The sequence below is a fragment of the Thermobia domestica genome, chromosome 13 (assembly GCF_964235325.1).
Source record: "Thermobia domestica chromosome 13, izTheDome1.hap1.1, whole genome shotgun sequence".
NCBI lineage: Eukaryota > Metazoa > Arthropoda > Insecta > Zygentoma > Lepismatidae > Thermobia > Thermobia domestica.
Genome location: NC_137466.1, coordinates 124,503,229 through 124,529,941, shown reverse-complemented (window position 1 = coordinate 124,529,941; position 26,713 = coordinate 124,503,229). Strand labels below are relative to the sequence as shown.

Below are 26,713 nucleotides of genomic sequence, written 5' to 3'. Positions count from 1 at the left end.
CTATCAACATGTCATTTTCTGAAATGGTAACACGAAACAGGTTCAAATAATGTAATCATCTAATAAATATTAAGACTCTTAAGTTCGGCGTTTCTCTGATGATTACTTAAATTTACCTGACTAAAATATAAAAATTGACATATTAAACCTGTCTGTAATTTGACGTGAAAATGATACTTTATACTTTTAAATAAAAGAGAATATTACAGAAAAAAGCTAACTTGAACTAGAAATGTTATCGTTTACAATTGCCTTTCAGGAAAAAAATCACTGTTGCAGCATCACTTTTTTTTTACCATTTTCCGATCTTCTATCTTCCGTTTGTTATTTTTACTGTTTTCTTCTTTTCTTTTATATTGATGGAGAGAGTAATCCATTTCCATTTCCAAAATGTTCTGAAATGTGTTCTTGAAGCCATGAGACAAAGTGAGCTCTATCATAAGTTGACATTCCTATTTCCGGAACGTTCAATCTTGCAATGCCAATTGAAACTCAATATTGTCCCCTGCTTTCTTTCATTTCTTTTCTGTTGAAAACTTTCTAGGTCAATATATACTACATTTATGTTGTGTATAAGTATCTCAAAGGAAAGTTTATATAAAATATTTTGCAACTTCTTGACAACAAAAAATATAGGTTGATTTATTTTAACTTATTTTAAACTTATTTTCTTAAAGTTTTCCTTCGTGTTGATTCTAAATTTGTAACGTTGAGAGTAGTATCAGACAGACACTTAAAGAAATCTACAGACAGAAAGAGATATGGCAAATCAAATATGGGTATTTAAATGTCTGAATTAATTATATCGAAAATAGAAAAAATAATGAGAAATGTTTAAATGTGAGACTGAGAAGTTGTAGAAAATTTATGTAAATAATGGAACACCCCTCTGAGAGACGGAGAGTAGGAAGGAAGGCTAAATGCATTATGATGTTCTCCATTAGGTGTAATTGCATTCCAGAAACTGAATACTTAGTCTCCGCATTACTATCTGAGTTAAAGGTTACTGAAATAACTATCTAAACTGCCCGTTCTCTGAACGGTAATAGGTTTCAATAGAAATATTCTCTAACATATTTTAACTTCTGGCTTCTGACGCAAAAAATGCTTGTTACAGTGACGTGAAAAGTACTGAAATTCCATTCTCAATGCAGTAGTTCCAAAACATATCTAAGTGTGAATCCAAACTAAATCCCCTACTTCTTAAGGTAGGAGGTAACTATATATATATATATATATATATATATATATATATATATATATATATATATATATATATATATATATATATATGTATGTATGTATATGATTTTTCGTATGTATATTTGAAAGTATGTGGCATGTAGTTCAAAGCGTTATTAGAACAAGTATGTATACAGATTGGTGGAAGAGAACACACTCAGTTTCGGTTGTTAAATGGCAGTGTTCTGTAATAGAGGAACGAATAGCGAGCAACATACGCAATTCAAGATAGCAGTTCTCTGCAACAGAAACAACGAGATTGCCATGCAGAACTACAAGAAACGAAGGGTGCGCGTACTTATCCCCTAACAGTGTACGTACCCCTATTAAAGAGTGGCGAGGTTGGTGGAGGCCTTCCAACGAGGCAGTGTGTGACTCCCTATCTTCTTCGCAGTGAACATGCTATGTTCAGGTGAAAGATGTACAGGTCATAGTGACTAAATTGCGTACTCAATCTGGTTGTAACATTTGAAAGCACATTACACACACTTTAAATATATGCCTTACATTTTTCGTGTTGTCTCAAGTTTGTAAGAAAAAAGTAGTTGTCATGATTTTGGATCAATCCTCGCATTAAAAAACAACAGAAACAGCAACCTATTTGACTAATAATGCATTGGACTATCAATATAGCCTGTAGCACAGATTGGTTCAGCGTAAAATGGCGACAATACTACATTCTTGGTATCAAATCATTGATGAAGTATGTTTTTCTTTTCTTTTTACATTCTGGAGAGCATCTGTTTCATACTACCACGTTGGCAATATCGCAACTCGGTCATGGATGTTGATTATATCCATCTCCGATCGTACTGTTTGTAGACAAAAATTGTGCCAGATGATGTCTGAGTTCCACCACTAAATGTTCGTATCTTTGTGACAGTCTTCTTCATGTTCGACAATCGCACTGGTTTTGTTTCAGAACCCTCACCCTCACCCTCTAATCATGCTACACCAAGAGTTATGTGATCTATCATAATCTTGGAAATTTTACGCTCGATATGCTTATTCCAACTCCCTGTGAAAGTCACAGACTTCTCTTATTTTGCACTACAAACGTCTTGCTTATTGCACAGACGAATCCGTACCACACTACCACTTATGATATATCCTACACAACAATAGCAAAAGACAGTCGCAGTGCATGCTGAGACAAGTAACAACAGTTAAATTTCTATCTCTTCTAAAGTTCGGAAAGCAAATGCAATATTTACGTTTTCAAAGATCCCCATGTATAAAATTTGGTGCCTTATTTATAAAATAGTTGAATTGAAGTATTTCTATTCCTAAGAGCCGCTGTATTTCTCCCCCATTTCTTTGTAATTAGATTTTCAACATTCGTGGAAGTGAATGAGATATCCATATTATGTGTATCAATAAACACAGTGGACAAATGTATCAAATATGAGTCGAGTTGAGTTGAGTTTGAGTTTAACGTCCCTTTTAGCAGCGAGGCTATATGAGACAGAAATTACTGATTAACGTGGAATGCGAATCACATGAGCTCCTGCAGGGAATCGAACCCGGGTCTCCAACGCCAAAGGTGCGAATGCTGACCGCTAAGTCACGAAGGATCTCTAAAAAGTATTCAATATTGCATCACCAAAAACTCAGAAAGGTATATGTTATTTATATGGGACTTTGCTATGTTATTTATATGGGACAGCTTTTACACCCCCAAATTATTGGGTACATCTTGTAAGGATACAATGATTAAATTTGACATGATTGTAGCTTTTAGGGACTAACCGACAGAAAAATTGCCAAAAGTGAGTATTTTTATTATTTAGGGGGACTAAAGGGGAGATGAAAAAATTCCCCATGTTATCTAAATGGGCCTCTTTTGAACCTATAATCTCATATTTTAGGTACTTGGAATTGGAATAAAAACTTGAAATTCTGTATGCTTATATTGTTAATGTTTTGGTTAGTGTTAACTAAGTAAATCGCTAAAAATAAAAATTTCCAACTGAAAAATCTTTCCCATGTTATTTATATGGGACGTCTTCTACACCCCAAAATGTTTAGGCACATCCGGCTGGATTAGAATGATGAAATTTCGCATGATTCTAGCCTTCCGGGACTAATCTACAGGAAAATTGCCAAAAGTGAATATTTTTAGGTTTTAAGGGATCTAAAGGGTGAATGAAGAAATTCCCATGTTATTTAAATGGGCGATTTCTTGGGATACAAAACCTTATCTTTTAGATAGTTGAAATAGGGAAAAAGAAACTGGAAATTTGGTACAATTGTGGACTTAAGAGGTGCGAGACCGTAAGCAGAGTAAACGTGAAGGTCAGGAGGCGAAGCCCCTAGTTGTGCCAAATTCAGGAAATGTAATTAAAGAGCAAATGCACAAAATTCATTCTTGATGAAAAGACTGATACCTAAGAAATGCGAGGCCATAGGCTGACCAAATGCGTGGGTCTGGGGGCAGAACCCCCAGTTAGCCAAAGGTTAGTATATAAGAATTTTCAAAATTCGTGCAAATTGCGAGATATTCATATTATATATCAAATTTCAAATATTTGGTGCCAAAAGAAATCTTTTCATGGATATTAAGACAAGAGGAGACCTAATAAACAGCTTCATTCCACGTCATGTGCTGAAACTCGAAAGCATTGAAGCGTATTGAAAATGGTTGATTATATGTATTTCATACTAGAGATTGATAAGATGGTAGCGTCGGTCCAATGCCAAATCCTCGAATGTGCAAATTTTGCTATTTTTACCTAAGTGCAGTTTCACGTTGCTTGGAGCACACAGATTCCAATACCAAAGTCCCATTTGTGAAATATGAGTATATTAGAAGTTATCGTCAATTCCTGAAACATGTACCTAAGTCTATATACTCATTTTTCGGGGTAAGTTGAATATTAAAATGCTTATAACTCAAAGTCAAATTTAGCACATTCGCGGTTTTGGCATTGGATCGACGCTTTATAAGTATATTTTATCATCTTATCAATCTCTAGTATGAAATACATATAATCAAGGCCTTTAAGAATATAATCAAGAAGGGAGCCAGGTCAGAAGAAATTCAGGAGGTACCGGCCATTCATGCTTGCAACGAGTTACCAGTGAAGCCAAACTGATCACCTACCTATCCTTGTAGAACCAGCTGAAATAACTAGACTGGCGACAGCTAAAGCACATTCCAGCAGAATGGACAATGTAACGCAGATATCGGAATCTCCCCGTTTTTTCTTTTACCTTACACCAACTTCATTTTAAATTCAATTATATCATCATTGAAAAGATATTCTCGTTTCGTTTGAATTTTCTCGACAATATTAGAGTTTCCAGTATTTAGATAACGTAGAGAAGAACGCTTCTATTTCATACAGAGCTATTATCAGTACTACTGGGTTCGGAACTCATGAAGGATAAGCGAATGTTTATAATACGAATAAATCTTTCCACACTAAGCAACCAAATTATCATCAAATGTTATTCGCGGAGCGGAGTCAAATCCCAAGTAATTCGCCTTGTTAAAAATATCGATAAACTACAATCTAAATTAGATGCCAGCAGAGGTAATACATATTATACAAATAAAAAACATACATTTTATAAAAGAAACATAATAAAAACAACTAATATATTGAACGATATTAGTATCCATCAACCAAATGCTGTTTAAGGAGCTAACAAAGAAAAGGAACTCTAAAGCAAACAAAACCAAGAGCTAACAGAGAGAAACTCAAGAGATATCAAAATAAATGGAAAATATCTTTCCCTTCCTTTGAGTACTAAATTGTTGAAAAGAACATCAAAAAAGTAATTTTCTTCTTGAAACTTTATATAAATATTTTATTGATCAATATTCTTTATAGCAAAAACCAAGGGCTTCTTTTCCTTGTTTTCAAACATACGGATAAATATATTGGTGATGCTGACTGCATTTATTATTCTGAATGTTGCTAGGAAAGTTTATCCAACTTATATAAAAGAAGTAATGCAGCTTTCAAACAAATTCAATATGTAAAGAAGGAAGTAACAGAAACCAAAATGGAGGCTAAAACTAAAAATGATTTTCAACCTTCCTTTGTACTGCCTTTCTAAATAAAGAGGAAAAATATCTCTCTAAATATATACATGAAAATCGTAGCATAAATTTTGGATATTATTATGAACACCTACTCGTTAAAGTCTCATATTTTTTCATTCATTGATACTTATCATTGCTTTAAGAGGTAACAACAATGAAAACGAGTAGTGAATTCAAAAAGTTTCTTTGGAACTAGCATTTCCTATTATTATGCTTCTTGCAGGAATTTTGGACATTCCCAGGGATATAATACGGAATATACCCAGCTTATAATTTTATAGTTCGGCATATACTCACATTAAATTTACGTAAGAAAGATGTATATGAGGGGATGAATGTATGCTATATGTTTTGAAAACGATCTTGTGAATACTTACCAAAAATTGTAATCTTACGTCAGTATGCCATAAAAGATACTATGGATAAAGAAATATTTAACGCTTACATATATATTTCCTGAATTATGCTGGGCACATTTGGTTCATTAACAAATTTAGTTTGTAGAGAATTTTGCTTCAGAGAATATAAATGTTACACAATATTAAATGTACTTATAAGGAGACACAGAAGATTGGTGCATAGAGAGATAAGAGGCCGAAAAATTTTGGCCAATTTTGTTATTCAAATTATGTAATTTAAAGTGAAGTTCCACAAAGTGGGTCTTGTAAAATTGTACTATTAGTGCGTCCCTTCCTTACTTCAGATACAACTCATGAAAGGAAAACCAATTTTTGATAGATAGATAGTTATTTATATATATATATATATATAGAGAGAGAGATATGTGTGTGTGTGTGTTTTGCAATAGATAGTTATAACGATTATCTCGGCCGGGTTTGTTAATGAAGTTAATCACTATTATTTTTACGGGTAACAGTGTCTTTAACACATTGTATAGTTTGAAAATTTATCATGACAGTCCATAGCTTCTAAGCAATCTAGGAATTTATGCAGCAGCAAATAAATGTTGGTTGTCTAAGTATAAATTAAGTTTTAGCACAAGAAGGTTATTAACCTTAATATTAGTGTCACGCTGGTGTCCTTACAAGATTGTAATGTTAGTAGTTACATTGGTGCTTTGCGTGATCCTCTTTATTGTCATTACCAGGAATCATGTATACATTATATTGTTTCGTGATTCGTTTAAGTATACATTCTCTCAGCAAAGAGAATCTGTGCTCTATGTAATTATGATAATATTTTACATAAACATGTATGACAATAATTTTCGGTTGTAATTTTAAGTTGCATAATTTAATTTATAATTAAGAAGTAATTCAAATAAGTTGAAGCTTACTTGGTGAAGTAAGTAAATACGATAATTTAGATAAAATATTTTATAACAACTGTTCAAAAACATATATTCATCGTGTCGAAAAGTTATTTTGAATTAAAAATCAGGAAATTTTAGAATTAATATCAGTTATATTTTCTTATATTGATGATAAATATAATAATACTAATTATAATAGTAATAATGTGAAATACTGACATCAGTGTAAAATAACTTTTTTATTGTATAATAATCAAATAAACTTACAATTAACAATTTACTTTTCGCTTCAGCAAGCGTCAGTTATTTGCTGATAGTAATATTGGCAAAAAGTTTTAATAGCATTCTGTGCTACGAAAGAACGCACGAATTTAAATACATGTTTTCCATTAAACAGAATATACATAAAGGCATGTATAAATATTTAAGTATCCTTATGGATTTTTAAATCGTTTGTAATAAATAACTAAAATTTATATTTCGACAAACATCAAATTTTGTAAGTATATTCTGTAGAAAATAATGTAAGATTTTGTAGAAAATTGACTCCATGTCACAATAATAGAACACGTACATCACAACTGATATTCTTAAATTTTCGTGGTTAATTAACGGTATTTTAGTGCTATGGAAAAAATTAAATGAAATGAAATCTTTAAGTTTAACGTCCCACGATTATGCCGGTTAGGCTAAAGGAGACGGCGATAATAAGAAATGAATGAAATGGTGGAATAAAGAAAGTGGGAGGAAACGGGAGCGCCCCGAGAAAACCCACGAGCATGATGTTTGTCCACCACAAAGGCCACACGGCGCGAGCTGTGATCGTACCAGGGACCCCAAGCACCGGAGGTGCACAATCTACCAATGAACCACCGCGCTCCCTTAGTGCTATGGATTTTCGATTCAAATTTAAAATGTGCATTTTTGATGCATATTGCAGAAGTAGATTTTACGTAAAGAATAGGTATATGTGTGTTTATTTCTGTGTACATGTGTGTGTGTGTGTGAATTGATTGACGCCTAACATTTCGTAAGCCAGAGGTATCCAGTTCGTGGCTCCCATCAATTGATCAATATTCCAACTTCAACCGAGTCCACGTCCTGCTGGTTACCGCAAACGACGACTCAAGTGCGAGACGAGAGAGAGAGTACACAGAAACCATCAAAACCACCAGCGACTCTGTGATCGAGCTTCCGTAAAGCCACGCCACGATATTTCCTGTCAAGGCAACAGATTCCGGGTGGTCTATCTTCGTTCTCCTCACACAAATACACAAACTTTTGACTCAATGCCAAATTCGAAGTAACTAACTAACTATCTTCTACACAACAACCATAAGAGGTAATTTAAATGCACATCAAAATTAAAAAAGATATAAATCGATTACCTGTCCAAGTTGATACATACAAAGTAATTACCCTCATCCTATGAAACTCGATGTGCCTATTAACAATAGAGAATCCTCGAAAGACTCTGCATGACACATATTGAAATTACTGACTTATCAGTGAGCTTCTAATTTTTGAGTTTACTGATATATACTGAAAGGCTCGTTTCTCGATTGCTCAAGATATGGCACCTGTAAACTGGCGAACTATACGCGGAACATGGCCGTATAGAGAAGCATACTCCAGTTTTCGTCATATTTCTCGATTTCCTCACATGTGCCACACAGTGTTATTCGGGCGAATGCTTCAATTGTGAGCCTCTTTGTGACCAAATGGCTAACATGCTTACTTGTTGCTTGTGTGGTTAAAAGTTCGACTCCTGTACTAATCCGAGTAGCTTTTCATAAGCAGCAGATTCCGTCTGATATATTCTCAATACTGAAAGAAACAATAACTGATAATCATTCACTCAGAAGAAGCCATAGCAATGATAATCCCATAACAATCTTCAAATTTTATATCTAATACGTGTGTGCTTCTAACACGTTATAAGTATCATTAGAAGTGTTATAGTGTATATAGTGGTAAATAATTATGGATAGAGGCACTAAGTCAATCTAGATAATTCTACATTTTACAAAATTAAAGTCGATCTCCGCAGAAATAAAAGCTTGCTATTGAACTCTACCCTGTACCAACGTAATTAATATTATTATTATATCCATCTCTAATAGATCCTGTTTTATGTATTCCTCTTTCTCTCGCACTCTCTTTCTTGTCTAAAAAAATATATGGCCACGGAGTTAGTCATACAGAGCTAACCTAGTGCGAAAGATCCCTGGTCCTACCCCAAGCCAAGTAACCTTGTGGAAGACAATATCGTGTCCGTAGGTTTTCTGAGGGTTCTCCCGTTTCTTAAACTATTATTATTCCACCAATTATTTCATAATCATTGAATTTCATTATTAACTCGTCTCCTTTAGGGTAAAGTACATATTTGCTGGATGTTTGATTAACTACCTAGGTACTTTATTTCATTCTCTCTTCGCCACGTGTTTCTCCCCTGAAGCTCAAGATAATCCACTCACATGTTCTATATGTGGAATATATATCCTATTATTCGATTCTTGTCACCCTCATAACATTCAATCACATTTTCCTACTGGGAGCTACAAAAAATGAAATGAAATCATTAAGTCCCACGGTTATGCCATCTAGGCTAACGGAGACGGTGATTATGAAAAATGAATAAAGTGGTGGAACGAAGAAAGTGGTTGGAAACGGGAGAACCCCGCGAAAATCCACGCACATGATGTTTGTTCACCACAAAGTTCACCGGGGTAGGATAGAACCAAGGACTTATGTACAAGAGGTGAACGCTCTACCACAGAGCCACCGCGGCCTTACTGTCAGCCACAGTATTTGTAATGCTTTCCATTCTTGCGTTTTTGGAAACGTTTTGTAGGTTATTCGAACTAAGAGTCTAATAAATGGATGAATGTAGCCCTGAATTTCCACTTTATCTCTCTCTTAAAAAGAAAATGGTCAGATTGATTATTCTAAGTTTTTTATTACCCAGTCACTTCGGAACCTGACAATTTATGTGGGCACTCGTATGTTGAGAAAGACCATTAGAATTTTCTCCCGGATTACATGGCAAGTTGTGTTTCAACTTGTAAGCCATGTTACAACGATCAGTAACCCGTCAATAAATAATATTACTAATTACTAGAACACGAATGCCAATTTTTTGTGGCTACAGAAGAAAACAAAGTTATATTAAGTAGATAATATATTCGACAAAATTTTGACGATAAATATGAACTATTATACATTTCTGTGTAATGTTATTAGGAAATACAGTAGCTAAGAAAATGGTTATAACATGTTCAATGACGAACTAATATTGAAGCAGATCTTTGCCAAAATATAGATGAAAAATTATATGTATAATGATCAAAAAGGAAGTCAACAAATACGCTCTGAAAGCCTACATATTTCGGAGTCGTTTCTTACATTTTTTCAGATGACAAACAGATTTATTACAATAATAAGTACTATCATACTCAGTGGTGTATCAAGGTTCGAGCACTCAGTAGCCTGGAATTTCAATATGGGTTCTTGAACTTATACAGTTGTTCGAATATTTAGTCAAAATAATTTATCGAAAATTGCAAAGAGGAAAGAAAAATCATATGGATAAACAAATAATCCATCAAGACTAAATGATGCTGATGCTGATGCTGATGCTGATGAAGTGTTGACAAAGTCAAGTTCTGTAAAAGACAATGTATTGAACCAGATTCTAAGCATATTGTAGCTTTCTTTCAGAGCAAATTGATTAACCAAATAACAGATGTTACAATAAGTAGCAATATCACATGAAGAAAAGTGTTGATGAAAAATATATGCGCTTGGGATGCTTAATTGATTACAGAAACCACTTCTTGCTATCTATTAAAATTTGTACTCTATAGCCATCAACGTTAAGGCGGTTGGTACCTCCTCGCTGAGTCGAGTTTTCCCTATCTAATAACATTGGAAATTTTTTCGTGTTTTTGTCAGCAAGCAATGAACAAATCCTTACAAAATTTTGCATGAAGTCAGGTCGATAATAAAGGATTCGTTATATGAGCTTATAATTTTACTAAAAGCCTCCAATTAAATTATTCATTCCCCCTTTTTTTCATATGAAGATTTGTAACAACGCATTGACGACACTGCGTTCTCTCTTCTAGCAGGTTGCGGCGAGTTAGGGTTACTTTGAAGTTTGAACAACGTCCACAGCTGTGAGGGGACCTTTTTCAACAATGACGTATTTATGGCATTTCAGTGAGGAGGCGTTGGAGTACGTTTTCTTTGCTAAAAGCAGAAAAAATAAACAGCAAGAACAGATTCATTCTTCTTTGCATTAGCTTTTCTCCCTGTCAAGTATAGGCAGTTGTAAGAAATTAGAAGCGAACTGTCTCTATTGAATAAAGATACTTTTAATGTATACGAAAGCGAATGTCACTTTATTATTATTATTATTATTATTATTATTATTATTATTATTATTATTATTATTATTATTATTATTATTATTGTTATTATTATTATTATAACTTTTTTGATACATGAAGAGACATACCTTTCTTGACTCCAGTGCCCATTCTATGTATATATGAGGTATTTATAATAAACTTCTACACTGGTAAAAGAAAAACTACATTTATAGTAATGTACCTTGCTAAGAGAACTATTTGTATTTTATTTATTATATTTTAATTTAAAATAAAGTGTATGGTTTGTAACAACGAATAGTGCTCAAAATAGTACCTATTACCAGTCAACTTTATATTTAGATCAACATAATAATGGACAACAACACCATTATATACTGTATACATTTATTTTTATATGTTTTTTATATTTATATAAAAGGTGATACAAAGAGAATTTAGGAAATCAATTGATCTGATTGAAGATTTGTTTAAATTTATTTTATAGAATCTTTTAGATTTGTTTAACTATATTCTTGTTAACTGCAGATTTTTTTAAAATTTCTCTTTAATCTATATTTGTATTCTTTTTTCACTCACTCATGAAGTATACCTATAACTTTTGTCAATTTTTTAAAAAGTTGATTCTTAGATAGAGTTTCGAGAGTTGTCAGCAAAATTTCGTTAGCATCTTATTTGAACTACTTTTTAAAATGGAATGTGTACGTTTAGAGAACTTGTGGTTTGATCTGACAATGTACATAGTATAATACAACAAAAGATAGTTTTTATGTACTGTAATGCTGTAATCTCACTTTAATTTGCCATAGTATATTTTTCTTTCTTTTTTTGCGTGAAATTAACATTTGAAACCAAATTATTACTTTTCAAAGTTATACATGAAATGAAAATGTTTTTTTTAAAAAAACTATGACATACTCATTGTATAAATAAATGTGAAATGTTAGTGTTTTGTTTGATTTGTATTGATTGAAATCAATACTTCGAGTGTAACTTTGGCCACCTATCAACAAAATTAAAACGTGATAGAGCAGTATAATTTAAGCAAGTTACTTACTTGATTTGCGACATAATTTTGGAGGGGAAGAGTAGAAATTTTACTAATATTTTTTTTTTAATTTAACTTTTCCTGTATTTAGGTTTAGCGTGGCCTTGTGAATTTTGTTTACCTTTTTTCAATGTAGAAACTTGCCTAGGGATTTTGGAGTATGCTCATAGATATTTAAATTGTGAACAGTACTTCGCTGATATTTAGCATTTTGATTATACTGCTTGTTTATTTAGTTTTCTAATACGAGTAACTTCATTTACTCAATGTTCTGACTTGATGTAACGAAGTATTCCATCACATATTTTTATACTCATTCGGTAATGTTTTATTTTAATATATATGATATTGACAAATTGGTGTACTTCAACAAAAAAAGGCCTATATTTTAAAATGAAGCATGAAAAAATAATGAATAAAATTAAAATTATTCTGTTAATATGTGTTGTACTATTTGTATATATATGGTAGCTATAGATGAAATTTCGCGTTCACCATCTGGAAAATAAATAATCTGGCGTAAGTTTAAAGGTTATTATTAGCAGGTAACACTAATAAGTCCCTATTTCCTGTTATCAAGAAATAAGTCCCTATTCATATTTCGAAAAGTAATAATAAGAAAATGACGTTTGTATCTACATTAACAGTACATACAGAATAATATATGTATTTCATTATGTATAGATGTTTTCTTGTGTAGTAAAAGAATCACTGATATTACACTTCACTTTCTCCTACAAATGTGCTCTGTTAGAAGGGTAATGTGTGGTCAGTTCTTCAGTTTCTCAATTGCCTCACGATACTGAAACAACACCGAAAAATCTGTCATCACTAGGAATAGAATTTGACAGCATTCACGCTAAGAACACATTTGTGTAACAAAAAAAGTTTATTTCTAAATTTCCTTCGTATGTGGTAAAAATGAAATTATTATTATTTAGCATAAACATTCTATACTGCTATTCACAGTTTCAAATACATATACACAGGCCGGTAGCCCGCCCAAAAGTGTAGGGGGGCTGCTGAAGTTAGGGAGGCCCCATCCAACCATATCATATTTTATCACCATATTATAGTTCATTTGCAAGCCTACCGTGAAAAGTTTAGGGGGGCCAGCGAAAATTTAGGGCGGGGGGCTTCCCTAGACCCCCTGGATACGGGCCTGCAAATACATATATATAATTATTCCAAAATATTATCTCCACTGGTTTACCTGTTTCCGTGAGGTTACAAAAGTCAAAGAGCGCTGGTGTTTTCAATGTGAAACCCCCACTGGTGTCAGCGGCGCGGCCAGTCTCCGCTCAGGGAAACAAACCGGCAAGAAGGAACCGATGTGGTAACCACACATTTTAACTAAGTTACTAGTGCCGAGCTGCACTGATATTCCTTGCTCGTTACAATCTCTTGTGCCACGAATTTCCTATTTATTATTATTATTATTATTATTATTATTATTATTATTATTATTATTATTATTATTATTATTAGTAGTAGTAGTAGTAGTAGTAGTAGTAGTAGTAGTAGTAGTAATAGTAGTATTAGTATTTCACACAGGAAATTTGAAAATGAAATTAAATCTGTAAGTATGACGTCCCACAGTTATGCCGGTTAGGCTAAAGGAGACGGTGATGATGAGTAATGAATAAAATGATGGAGTGAAGAAAGTGGGAGGAAACGGGAGAACCCCAAGAAAACCCATGCACACGGTGTTTGTCCACCCCAAAGTTCACTTAGCGCGAGCAGGGATCAAACCAAGAACCCCATGCACCAGAGATGAACGCTCTACCACTGAGCCACCGCGGCCCCCACACGGGAAATGTATCTGATATCACAATTGTCTGCTAATTTATATTTCTATAACCAATCATCAGGTGTAAGACTGAAATACATGAGATGCAAGAGGCACCTTGCTAGGTTTCAAAGTAACCACAAGAACTCCGAATGAGACTAGACGAATATACTAAAAGCAATAGGTTTAGCAAAGAAAATAAAGAGCGCCCACTCCTTCTCAGTGTCATAAATCTGTCCTCGAAAAAGACGAGATGGCCAGAAAATTTCATTCCACAGATGTGACATGGACAGAGTTTTAAAACCTGTTTTAAATGACTAGCTCGAATGTTCCTCACGCTGCTAACACAAACAGGGAAAAAGAGATCGCACTGTTGCAAATCTTCACATGAAAAAAAGGGGGGAATGAATAACTTAATTGAAGGCTCTTAGTAAAATTGTAAGCTCATATAACGAATGCTTTATTATCGACCTGACTCCATGCAAAAGTTTGTAAGGATTTGTTCATTGCTTGCTGAGAAAAATACGAAAAAAGTTCCAATATTATTAGATAGGGGAAAACTCGACTCAGCGAAGAGGTACCAACCACCTTAAAACTTGAAACAGTCGATTTCTGTCACTTCCGGTTTGAATAGAGGTTTGAAATGTTGCCTATTACTAGAACGATTAATCAATTTAAAAATAAAACACTTATATCTTATCTTTTCTCTCTATATAGATCAATATTGAAGTCGGAAGTTGTAATGAATTTGTATCATTTCCGGTTTAGTAGAGAATTAGGAATGGAATGAAATGTTTTCCTATCTTAGGATGCTTAATCGATTGTAAAAAAAAAAAAAAAAAAAAAAAAAAAAAAAAAAAAAAAAAAGCTCCTCGCAATTTTATCACCGTTTTCGCTCTATAGTGATCAAAGTTGAAACCGGAAATGGTAGATTTCTTCCACTTCTGGTGGATGGATCAACTTCATCAACCAACTTGGTTCATAAGTTTTGACTCTCTATGTCTTGGCTAAAATTTGATAAGGATCCGTAAAGTGTTTCTTGAGATATTTTTGTCTTCTAAACAGATAGACATATGGACAGATATGGTTTTGCCTTCTGGACGGACGAATACAGGACAGATATAGTAAAAGCAGCTACAACGAAAGGTAAAAGAAAATGGAAGGCGAAGAATTGATTTAAGATAGCATTATCTACGGCAAATTATAACAGAGTCTTATCTTATAAATAGAAAATCATCTGGATGATAAAATCACACAATCTCATATTAAAGCCCAAGACTAGTTTCATACCAAGTTAGAGTGTATGTAAGATTTTTTTTTAAAAAAAGAGACATTTTCCTTCCTTTCTGTAGAAGGAAAACGAGAAACATTTTGGAAGGAATAAAATACCAACTGAAATTACCGATGTACACAAGTACAAATGATTAAGACAAGAGTAGGCTTAAAACTTGCTAAATCTAACACTGTTGCGTAAGGCAATAGGAAAGTCGATGATAGTCACTCCATGTTCTCAGTGACATATTGATACTAGATACAATGTAATATTGAAATTAGAACTATACACTGGATAACAGAATCACACTTAACGGGAAAACAGATCTTCGCTATTGATATAGAAATCCATCATTTATTATATTGGGACGGAGAGTGAGATTGACGAAGGAAATCCTGAGAGAAGAAAGATAGCCATAAAACCCAATGATGTGCTATCACTCATCAAAGATATATATGAGGATACATTCTTGCGAGAGGCTTTTTGATTCGAAGCTGATTGCAACATAATAGCCGTAAGAAAGAATAATTACTTAAAAGTTCTTGCAGATATTTTTTCGGCATTCAGTTACGTCTGGTTTAAAGTAATAAAAAGTCAACTATATAATTACAAAGATTTTGATCAATTTTTGAGCAACTTTGAAGACGATTTAATAGCAAATAATGATACGCAGATTAGAAATTCTAGGTACAATCCGAAATTGAAATCTTTCAGTTTATAGTTCCACGATTATGCCAATTACCTTAAAGGAGACGACCATTAAAACAAGTAAATGATGATGGAAGAATTGATGAAATGAAAAGATGGAAGGAAATGGGAGTACTCTGAGAAAACCCAGGGCACGATGTTGTCCACCAAAAGCTTAGTTGGCCAGGGATCAAACCAGGGATCCCATGCACTAGAGCTAAGCGCTCTACCATTGAGCCACCGTGCCCCCTAGGTAAATTCAAGAATACACTAAAATCTTACAGGAACTTCTATGTGACTATCTGGTTAGCGTAAGTGCCATCAAAACAGGAGACTATGGTTCGATTCTCGGTGCGAACTCATGTGCTTCGTATTTAACGTTCAGCTGTTGGTCCATGTCTTATGTAGCCTCGTTGCTGAACGGGACGCTAACTCAAAATCAACCAACAACTCATAAGTGTTATAGATTTCGTGATGTAAACATATAATGATTTAAAATTACTTAACTCATTCCAACCTGCAAGATGTTGATCCAAGATGAATTATATCTGTTCAGATTTTGTTACCATGTAAGTTTCATCAGGTATTGTTATCACAATATATCAATTTCAATAATTACTTAGTGCTAGTTCCGAATTAATGAGTACAGTATATCAATGCATCTAGACATCAACAGGATAATGTTAGGACAAAAGGAGAGATACAGTACAATTTTACAGTGTAACTGTGTAATACAAGTAAACATTTAAACAACAATTTAAGAGTTTCTATATAAAACTGCTGTGACAACGTTAAGATGAATTTAAGACAGTACTACAATAAGAATAATTAATTTCACTGCTAACAACTTGCTTAAAGCTAGAAGTAACCACAAATAGTTAGATATGACAATGTATGTATTGTGTTATTCGGTTATCTCATTATACTGATGCGCCCGAGTTGGTATTAAACGTAACCTAATTATGAAATTTTCATGAGAATGTGCAGTTCAGTGAACATATCTACATTTAAAGTAACGAATTTTCACGGAAATGAAATAGGTTATCTTCACGAATGTTCAGACCCACGAATACGAAGGTGAAACTAAAAATAATACTAAGTGTAGAAGATTAAATAGCAATTTTCCCACAAATGCGGCAGCATACATCCCTATTATATTAATTACCAAGTTAATCCCTTAACATACGAGTATTCATGGATAACAGTGACTTTAATGTACAGTATCGTTTAGAGTCTATGATGTTCTTTAGTTTCTATGTAATATGTACAGCAGTAACAAACTGCTGATTGCCTATTAGAAAGGAATGTAACTTTTGCGTAATATCTTTTTGCTGTTTTATCTATAGTATATTTACTTCTTAGAGCACAAAAGCATAAAACGATGACATTGTTTATTTTAAACTGAGAGTTTATTCAATATAAACAGATTTACTACGTATATGTTCTCCTTGTAATTTCAGATAATGCTTTTTCTTCTAAAAGGCATGTGATAATAAATGTCATTGTTAAGAAATATCACAACATAGAACCAGTACTTTGGTGAAGTAGAGATCTTTTATCCACAAGAAAAAAAAAAAAGAGTTTACTGTAACAAGTACTATGTCAGAGTCAAGGCCTATTATATTTTTGGCACGTACTTAGTGTACGATGAGTGGATGTCCTTATTTTTTTTCTTTCTTTAGTAAGTTCTTTCTTGTGTCTCTTTTTAAAAAAATGTTTTCGTTGCCAATGACAAGCTAATAAGTTCTCAGTTACCAACTTTATCTTCGGAAGACTCTTCTCGTCTGTCACATTCCTCACCTCACCACCCTCTCTTTACTGAAAACTTACTTCTAACCATCCTTGTTGACCCATTTGACTGACAGTTTCTTGGCAACTCTTCCCCAACAACTGATTCTTTCTGTCACGAAACGTCAAACGGGAAATGAGAAAAAAGGAGTTCTACTTTTTTGTGTGTGTGTACATGTGTGCATGTGTCAAAGTTAGTGTGAGAATCTGTATGTTGAGATATATGACAGACTGTCTTAGAAGACAAAACATCATGATTTACACACTTTCAATTGGCTTTTAGAAGAGTAGGTTGATGTTGATTATAATCTTCAATATTTTACACATTCTCTTACCGTGTTGGTTCTAATAGTTATACTGTAATGTAACGTAGGGATATTATTTTTGTGTAGATATGAAAATACAATGGGAATAATTTGTTTTTGATAGTTCTATATAAAAATATATGTAATAGTTTCATTATTTATTTCGAAATCTATGTGTTACATGACTATATAACATTGCTTCTGAGACTAGACAATTAGCTGTTTCCACGTGTGATTAGCGTCGTACTAAAAGTTTAACTAAAGCATTATTCTAATTTCCGATTTTAGGAACACAGCGGTTATGTTATCAACGATTTATATAGAAAAATTCCAGTCTCGACGTTTCTGAAGAATCGTCCAAATACATTAGGAGGAATCATGGTAAGAAAGAATTTTTCTGACTAATGCTAGAGAGAAGAGCAGAGATAAAGAAAAATTAACATGTTTTATCGCTATTATGTAATAGTACCTGGGAGAAAATTTAAAGGATCGAGGGAAAAATTACTTAAACTATAGTTAGCGTCTAAGATTAGCAAAACCCTCTGCTTCTTCTTGAGTAAACAGTTTCTTCATTGGTTTCATGAAACTTTCCGTTTCTTCTATCCTAAGTCAAACTTTCATTTTCTACATAACTTTTCTTATCTTTATCTTATATTATTGGATCGATACATTTCAATCCCGGCCATCCCCTAGGTGCTTTCCTTCTGCCATTCCCTCCATGATTCTACCATGCCTCTTAATATATTCAATAATTCGATCTCTTCTTTTCGAAATAATTTTCAGTACGTATCTTTTCGCTACCATTTCCTATCATCTTCAACATCCTTCTATAACCCAATATTCTAAGGTTTTTATTGTTCAGTTTTCTTTTCTGCTGACTTCATGCCTCACATTCACAGAAAGCCATACTCTAAACAGAAATTTGTATAAATTGAAAATAACAGTTGAATTATGGTTGAATTCATGGAGGGATTATTGAAGCTAATAACTACTGAGTATGTTCTCTATCAGTGATTACTTTTTTGATGGACAGGTGAGGAAGATCTTAGGAGACACGTCATATGACATTACCAAAAATATTAACCATGTTAATGTGAAAACACAAATTGACATGTTTTTACAATTTTAAAAATAGGAATGTAAGTGACAAAGTCACATTTTAAGCTTCATAACAATGTACAGTCCGCAGCAAAAGACCTGCAACATGAGCATGTAAATTTATTGTGAAACTAGAGAATCAACTTAACGTCTAAGTGGCACGACTCAGGCCAGAGAAACCTCGGCGTCCTCCCCTGCACACTTATTTTGGAGCAAAAGACAAAAGACTTCTTTGTCATTTGACAATAAACTTACATGCTCATGTTGCAGATTTTTTGCTGCTGACTGTACCAGTAGTGAGTGCTATCGAGCAAAATTTTGAGATATTTTTTGGCGCCGAGAAATTTGATCAGTATTTCTATTGCTTCATAATCATTAGCAGATCATAACACATGAAAATGTTACCAACCTTTGATGTTGAATTTTTAAACTCAATATTAAGATGTATAGTATTTAATTAGGAAATTTATTCACATCAATTCTTCTTTCCAAGTATACGTGCACATTTGGTAATGACTCAATTGTGCACTCGTTTGGCCGTTTCTTTCAAAATTGTTTCTATTTCTATTCAAAAAGATTTTTTTAAACAAGTCCTAATACATCAAAGTTCGATTATTGTATTTTTTCTGTATTGCGAAGATAGCTGAAAACATTGTCTTGTGCTATTTATAAAATTTTCCTAGAATTTACAATCTTCGTGTATCTTTCGTTATATAACTTTAATAGTCTATTCTTTGTTTTTTTTTAAATGATTACACCTAGGATAATACAGGGTCACCTTTGCAAATCTCAGGATTTCATTTGGGTTAGAATTTCTAACTGAAATCCTATTTTCATGCAATTTGTGGTAAATGGTCAAGGAAGGATGGGAAATTTATGGGACTATGTTTACTGATTTAAATTCGTTCCGGGTAATATTGGCCACGCCTCAAGTAAAACAGCAAATATTCCCTAGTGTATTGTCCGTTCACTGTAGCTTGGCGCTGTGTTTTGACACAAAACCTGGCCAGCGAATCTTAGCAGTCCTTCCCCTACTTTCCCCTTATAGCAGTTGTAACAGTGGAACTAACTCATCAATTTTAGCACTAGTAGGGTTTGGTATTTGCAAGTTGCGTAAATTTCGAAAGAGTTTACTTCTTCTCTAATCAGGACCGTAACTTGTGTGGGACAGGGGAGGGGCAACTTCCCCCCAGGGAGGTTCCCCGCCGTTCGAAGGGGCCCATTTGGAGACGAAATTTTCTTAATCCATATACAATACGAACATGAAATTATAAATGAAGCATTAAACAGTTTCACTACATTACATAAAGCAGCGCACAAAAGGTAAATAAAACAAAAGTGAGCCTTGTGCCCACTTCAGTAAGAAATGTCTATTATTAGGGGCCCTAGAAATAACATTTATTCGTATGGCTTTGAGATTTGTCAATGTTGTCCCCTTAATTAATTTGTCATGTATGGAATGGGCCCAAGGGCGTAAGTAGCGGCCCCGCAGACCTTGCCGTGAGGGAGGGCCGACAGGCTCCGGGGGCATAAATAGTAAGAAAAAGTTAGAAAGAGGGGGGGCCAAGAATGAGAAAAACAACTTTTTCTAGGAGGCCCAAATACACATATTAATGCTTGCCCCCCAGAAAAAAAATATAAGTTACGGCGCTGTCTCTAATGTGAATTTATTGGTACACTTCTGCTAATAGTTAACTATATCAGGTTGGTCTCTTTAAACCGGTTGGGCCGTGGAGAGAAACAATATTACAGGAGAATAGTATTCATATTTTAAGAAGGTGGGGAAAGGAGAGCAAGGATGAGAAAGATGAGAAGAAAGAAAGAAAGAGAATGAAAGAAACACTTCTACATTTACTTCATAATGAATTTAAACACACACAAACGAAAAAGGGATATCGGAACCCACCACCATAATATTTGTGGAAGTGTTGACAACATAATATTCTGAAGGAATATATTTCCCGCCAATTCTGGGGCCTCGGTGTTTGGCCCAATTCTGGCCTTGCAGCAGTGGCGGATCCAGGGGGGCGATCATGGCGATTGCCGCCAGGAAAGGAACCTTTCTCATTTTATATATTTAAATAAATCCCAATCCCAGAGTTTGGAGCTCTTAAAAATAGCTCTAAGTAGCAGTATTAAAACCCACCGCCCTCAAGAAGTCCGTCCTGGATCCGCCCCTGCCTTACAGAAGCTACTATCTAGTCATTCACCTCGTGGGACTGAGGAAAACCTTAATAAGGAATACCGGCCAGAGCCGCGTTCATGCCCACGCTTGATCTACCTATTTTAATACCTTTTTTCGTGTTGCACAGTGTCTGGTAAGGGCACCCAAACAGGGCAAATGTGTACAGCTTTGAAATGTTTAAATGTTAAAATTCGCTTTATATTGTACTTTGAACACTTAATTCAATGTGTATTATATTCTTCTTACAGCAGCATGGTTTATTTCCTAATACTTTAAGTCTATGGTTGTTAGTATTTATAATTATTGCATCATACTAATCCTTCTCAAAGCTCGTTCAATTAGTATGAAAGTCTACACTTAGCAGTTTGCAACATTGCAAACCTTCACCAACAGGCAATATGTGGGGAGAATATTTCCACCTATACTCGCATCGAAATTCCCAGCCCTTGTTTACAATCTGTACAATATGTTTCTGTCGACTTATCATGAAAACAACGCTGTCCAGCGAACCTAACGGTCTTCGCTACCTCTGTTTATTGTTTACAACACAAACTGCCATCTTCCAATATTGCCAGGCGTACAAGGTTTTCGCACACTTTCGAACAAGAACACTTGTACAAAATTGAGTGTGCATTATATGTAAGATTGTATTACATAATAACTAACTCAATTTTTCATAACGTTAATATCTCAGTCATCTCAAAAGCAGCAATTTATGTAGTAATAGCACTTGGTCCATGACTGTGCAGAAGTAGGTACATTCGGTTCGGAGATTCATGTGCCTGACAACCATGAATTAACCATGTAGGGGTGAGAAGCAAGGTTTTGACGCTCGCACTACAATTGTTGTTTGTAAACAATCTTCCATCCTAGAGTGAACAGACAATACCTTACAATTGGAATGAGGTGCGGTGAGGTGCGGAGGTTTGAGTTTTTTCCGTTAGATGATAACCTTGCCAAGGTCAACAGGAAACTGGCCGTTGTATTGGGAATTGCAGTAATATACAGTTGTGTGCTATTTTGTGATTGTGATCAGGATACAATGAGAATGGCGTACTCTTTAGAGCAACAAGTTATTATCGATGAAAAGTTTTTGGAGTATGGAATCTGTTGTTGCTGTGCAAAGGGCATTTAGAAACAAATTTGCCTTACGTTCTGCTCCAGGCAGGAACACATTATTGTCACTAGTGAAGAAATTGGAAGCAACAGGATCACTCCTGAACGAAGCAGAAAAGCAGCGGATTTCTACGGCGGGGGTTGTGGAAGATGTCAGTTATCGACTCCTTAGATCGCTCGAGAAATCTCTCTCCGTCATCAATGAATATTTTTTAGTTCATGCTTGTTACCACTAACATTTAATTTGTATTCTGCAATTCCGCTTCAAAAAATCTAAAAACCTCATTCGAATTGTAAGGTACACTGGTAAATATTTGCTGTTTTTCTTGAGGCTTGACCGATATTATTCGCCATGAATTTAAACTAGTAAACATAGTCTCATAAATCTCCCATCCTCCCTTGATCATTTACCACAAACCACATGAAAATTGAAATTCGGTTAGAAATTCTAGACTCAAACGAAATTAGTGAGCTTTAAAAAAGTAACCCTGTATTTTCGCGCTTGTTTATGTTTTTCACAGTATCATTAGACACATTCTAGATGGAACTTATGGGAACTTTAGTTCTAGTTTATTAACTGCATCAATATTCGTATTAAACCTAAAGTTTTAAATAATTCTTGTCGTAATATCTAATGGGATTTCCATTGATTTTGCATTTATTTCAAACATTTTCACATGTGTGCGATTCTTATATTCTCTTACTGATATTAAACTCTATCAACTCACATTTCTTTACAACACTATTTTCTTTTTCCAATATTTCCGTTTGAAAACCCTATACTTTCTTCCGCTAGCTTTATTTCTGAAAATGTTTTAATTTTCTAATGTTTTCAACATTTCCAATTTAAAAAGCTTTGATTTTATTTGTTATATTACTATCGGTTGCTCTTTCCAAACAGATAGTATTTCCAAACCGGTTTCTATCAGTATCGAATATACGATCCCGCCCTATTTAACAATATCCATTTCTCACCCATGTTTTTGCGCTTAAAATAATATACAAATAACCACTAAGAAATATGATATATTTAGTTGTGTTGCATTAGGTGTATTATTTGAATAGATAATCTAATTAAAATGTACAGAAAACTGGTAAATATTTTCACACCTTATCAGTTATATCAGGGTTCTAGATCGTGGTTCTCTTCCGCGTAATTGAAGTGGATCTACAACTGTCTTGTGATTTATCAAACTTTTGATTGTCCACTTATTTCATACATATTTAGGCTATGTTTCACGGTTTGAAAGTTTTATTGTTTTTGTATCATTTTTTAACATTTGATGCGTTTTTCTTGCCACTTTCACACGCAATAAACAGTATAAAAAGTGATTGAAATTATACTGTAAAATTATATTATTTTAATAGTGTAACAATACAATAAAAGGAATGAAAACTCAAGGTGTGGTTGTATAATCAATGTACTTCATTAAAGCTCCCATTGCATACTGTGTGAACCCAAAATGTATGTCCCATGTGTAATAACTATTTCCATACGCAGTTATTTACAGTAAAAGCAGTGTGCATTGGGTGTATTTGTAATAATCTAGGCAAAAAAAAATCAGATTCACACCAAACCACGACAATCTGGAAAATTTCAGTTGAATGAAAGGGTCTAATATTAGAAAACCATAAATGCTTCTCGTCAGAACGTGTTACCGTTGAGAATACGACCATAATTCTAGCAGTGCATAAAACGAAACACTAATTAGTTAAACCGTGAAAAATTTTTCCTTCTTTCTTCATCTTCAATGTTTTGTTCTTTTTGTTTTCCTTTTTTTAGCACAGCTGAACTGACACTTGAATCTGAAATAAAAATAGCATGTTTGCTTAACAGTAAGGAAACGTTAACTGTATATTCTTATGATAATATGACGTTAATAGAGTGTTGGTTCAATATATATATATATACATATACATGCACATAATGTGCATATTTGCAGAACGACAGTAACTTGTGCACAGAGAAGTCGTTTTCCGCTTAACTTGGTGTGACTGCGTTGCGTATTTTAGAATGCGCTAATTGGAAATAAGTGGGTTAGGTAACATGAACCAGAATGAAAACGCAAAATCCATACATACACACGTGTACATTTAAATAAAAAGAACATTATTTGGTATATGTACGTTCCAGAAGCTTCTGTTAGCAATAGGAAATAAGGTTCATAATATAACAACGAAAAGAACTGTTTTTGCCAGAATAGATTTGTATATATATATATATATATATATATATATATATATATATATATATATATATATATATATATATATATATATATATGTGTGTGTGTGTGTGTGTGTGTGTGTGACCGGAAGTGCATTGCAAATGAGCGAGACCTAAAAAACTTAACAAGCGATTGACATGAAATGAATGAAAGCTAACTAGCATGCCAATCTGCAACGGAAAATAATCTTACTGGGCAACATGAGTTTAATAGCTATACCATAAATCACAATTCTAATTTTCAGAATAACGTTAAAAATAGAATCCTAAAACGAGATTTTTACCCAGATGCCAGTTAAGAAGTCGCAGATGCCACAAGCTATTTCCTCTTCATTGCTATTTTACATATTGCTTTATTAATTGATAAGTACTGTTAGCATTTTATTGCACGATAAATTTAAAAAAAAAAACAGAATAAACTATCCATTTATGCACTAAAAATATTTTAAAAGCACCCTAAAATGTGTTTAAAAATGCTACAAAAAGTGTAAGTAAAAGCATAAGAAAGAAATCATATATTACTGACGATTCTGTGCTTTTATTTTAAGATATATACAAATCATATATTTAATTAAAATCGATTCACTACTCTTTTCTATTACTACTCTTATGAGGTATTTAAAGCAGAGTTATAATATACAACACATATCATGTACATATTGTTGAATACGGCGGCGGTATGGCTCTTGTCAACAAAGAAACACTCATATACTTACGTTGAAAATATTCTTTTTGTTCGGTAGATACAGCAGTACGTAGATACTTGAAATCCGAAAAAGTCATCTAGTTCCTGCTCCAATCAAATTCAGGAAGCAAAAACTTTAGCACATTACATGATAACCTATACTGGCTTAGCAAATCTGTTGTTGCTAATTGTTCACAGATTTTGGTGAAGAAGTAATAACTGGGTGGGTGGTAGAGGGTGTTCAGGATGCTCTTATTTCAAAACAAGTTATAAGTGATGTTCTTTGAAAACGTTAAATGAAATCTTTCAGTTAAATATCCCACGATTATGCCTTTTAGGCTAAGGGAGACAGTTGATGTTCTTTAGCGAACACTTGCTCCATAAAATCAACTTTGGAAAATTGTACCTGTACCTCTGCAGCAGTCCGTGGCAACTATGTGCAAGACAAGTTTTGTCAACCATATTTGAATATAGCACCTGCAATTAGTTCGTGGACTTCCCCTATACATCCAGCGAGGCGTCAGTTACCAACAACAAATTTTCGTATTGAACGGCATACGTTGATTTGTCAAATAATTTGTTGAGATGGTGTAATTAACATTTTGCGTGTCACAGTTTGGGAAAAAAAATATACTATTTTACAAGGACTCACATGTTACATCACACCAATAATAACATTTACAACATTGCATCCCTGCAATTCACAAGTTTCATCTATATATATTCATATTTTCTTCCCTTTATGCCAAGTATTCAGCATCGTGTTTACGTAAATCCTTTTCATGTAGTTCTTCCTTAATGTCGAAGAATTAAAAAGAGATTTAGAAGCGTACCTTTTTCTTTAAAAAAGAAAAATAAAATGTACATATTTGTATAGTGTCCTGTTTACTCAAAGGAACGTCAGCACAGGTAAATCCCTCACACATAACCCTTCGTGTGCAAAATGCAACACAGAATGATTTGATGTGCCACACAGCCCAAGAAGTTGCTGCATAGCTCTTTTTTCATTCGTATGTAGCTTAAGCCCAGGTTTATGTCTTCTCTCCCCAGCACAAGCTGTACCACAGTAAATTTTCTTTTAGTTGTAACTGCTGTATCATATATTTTACAGTACAGAGTAGAATCATCCGTAATAGAACTTTTCCATCATTATATTCAGAACAAAACTATTTTGAAAGGTTGACTTCTCCAATTTAAAGTATTTTGCAATAACGAAGCTGCAGAAAGCAGTACAAAATTGACAGTCTCAACCGTTTATCTGGCTAACAAATGATCTAAAAGTGCCTACATAGTTAAAGCCGAACGGTCAAAGATGGACAGAAAAATATGATTCATACAACAATTGCAATTCTCAACAACGCAGAATTCATAGGAAATGTGCTGAGAATATTGGAAAATAGTGTATCTCGTTTCGCTTTTAATTTTTTCCGTGCATTTTTAGAAGATATGCAGTTTAGTGAACAATTACCAAAAATGCGTGTGAATATGCCAAAACTTTAACAAAAATACACTTATGTACAAACGTTGGTTTAAAAAACGAAACTACAAATGTATT

At 33.8% G+C, this 26,713-nt stretch overlaps 1 protein-coding gene across 3 annotated transcripts in view; it reads left to right on the top strand.

Moving 5' to 3' along the window:
* The window catches only part of Dgk (diacyl glycerol kinase 1), a 527,084-nt gene that overhangs the window by 91,247 nt on the left and 409,124 nt on the right, over positions 1 to 26,713 (top strand). For 2 of the 3 annotated variants that reach the window (XM_081736413.1, XM_081736411.1), the window contains exon 2: positions 18,136 to 18,228. The exons of the other annotated variant lie outside the window; for it this stretch is intronic. The gene's annotated coding sequence lies outside the window, so the exon portion shown is untranslated. The remainder of the gene's footprint in view (positions 1 to 18,135; positions 18,229 to 26,713) is intronic. 3 annotated transcript variants of the gene reach the window in all.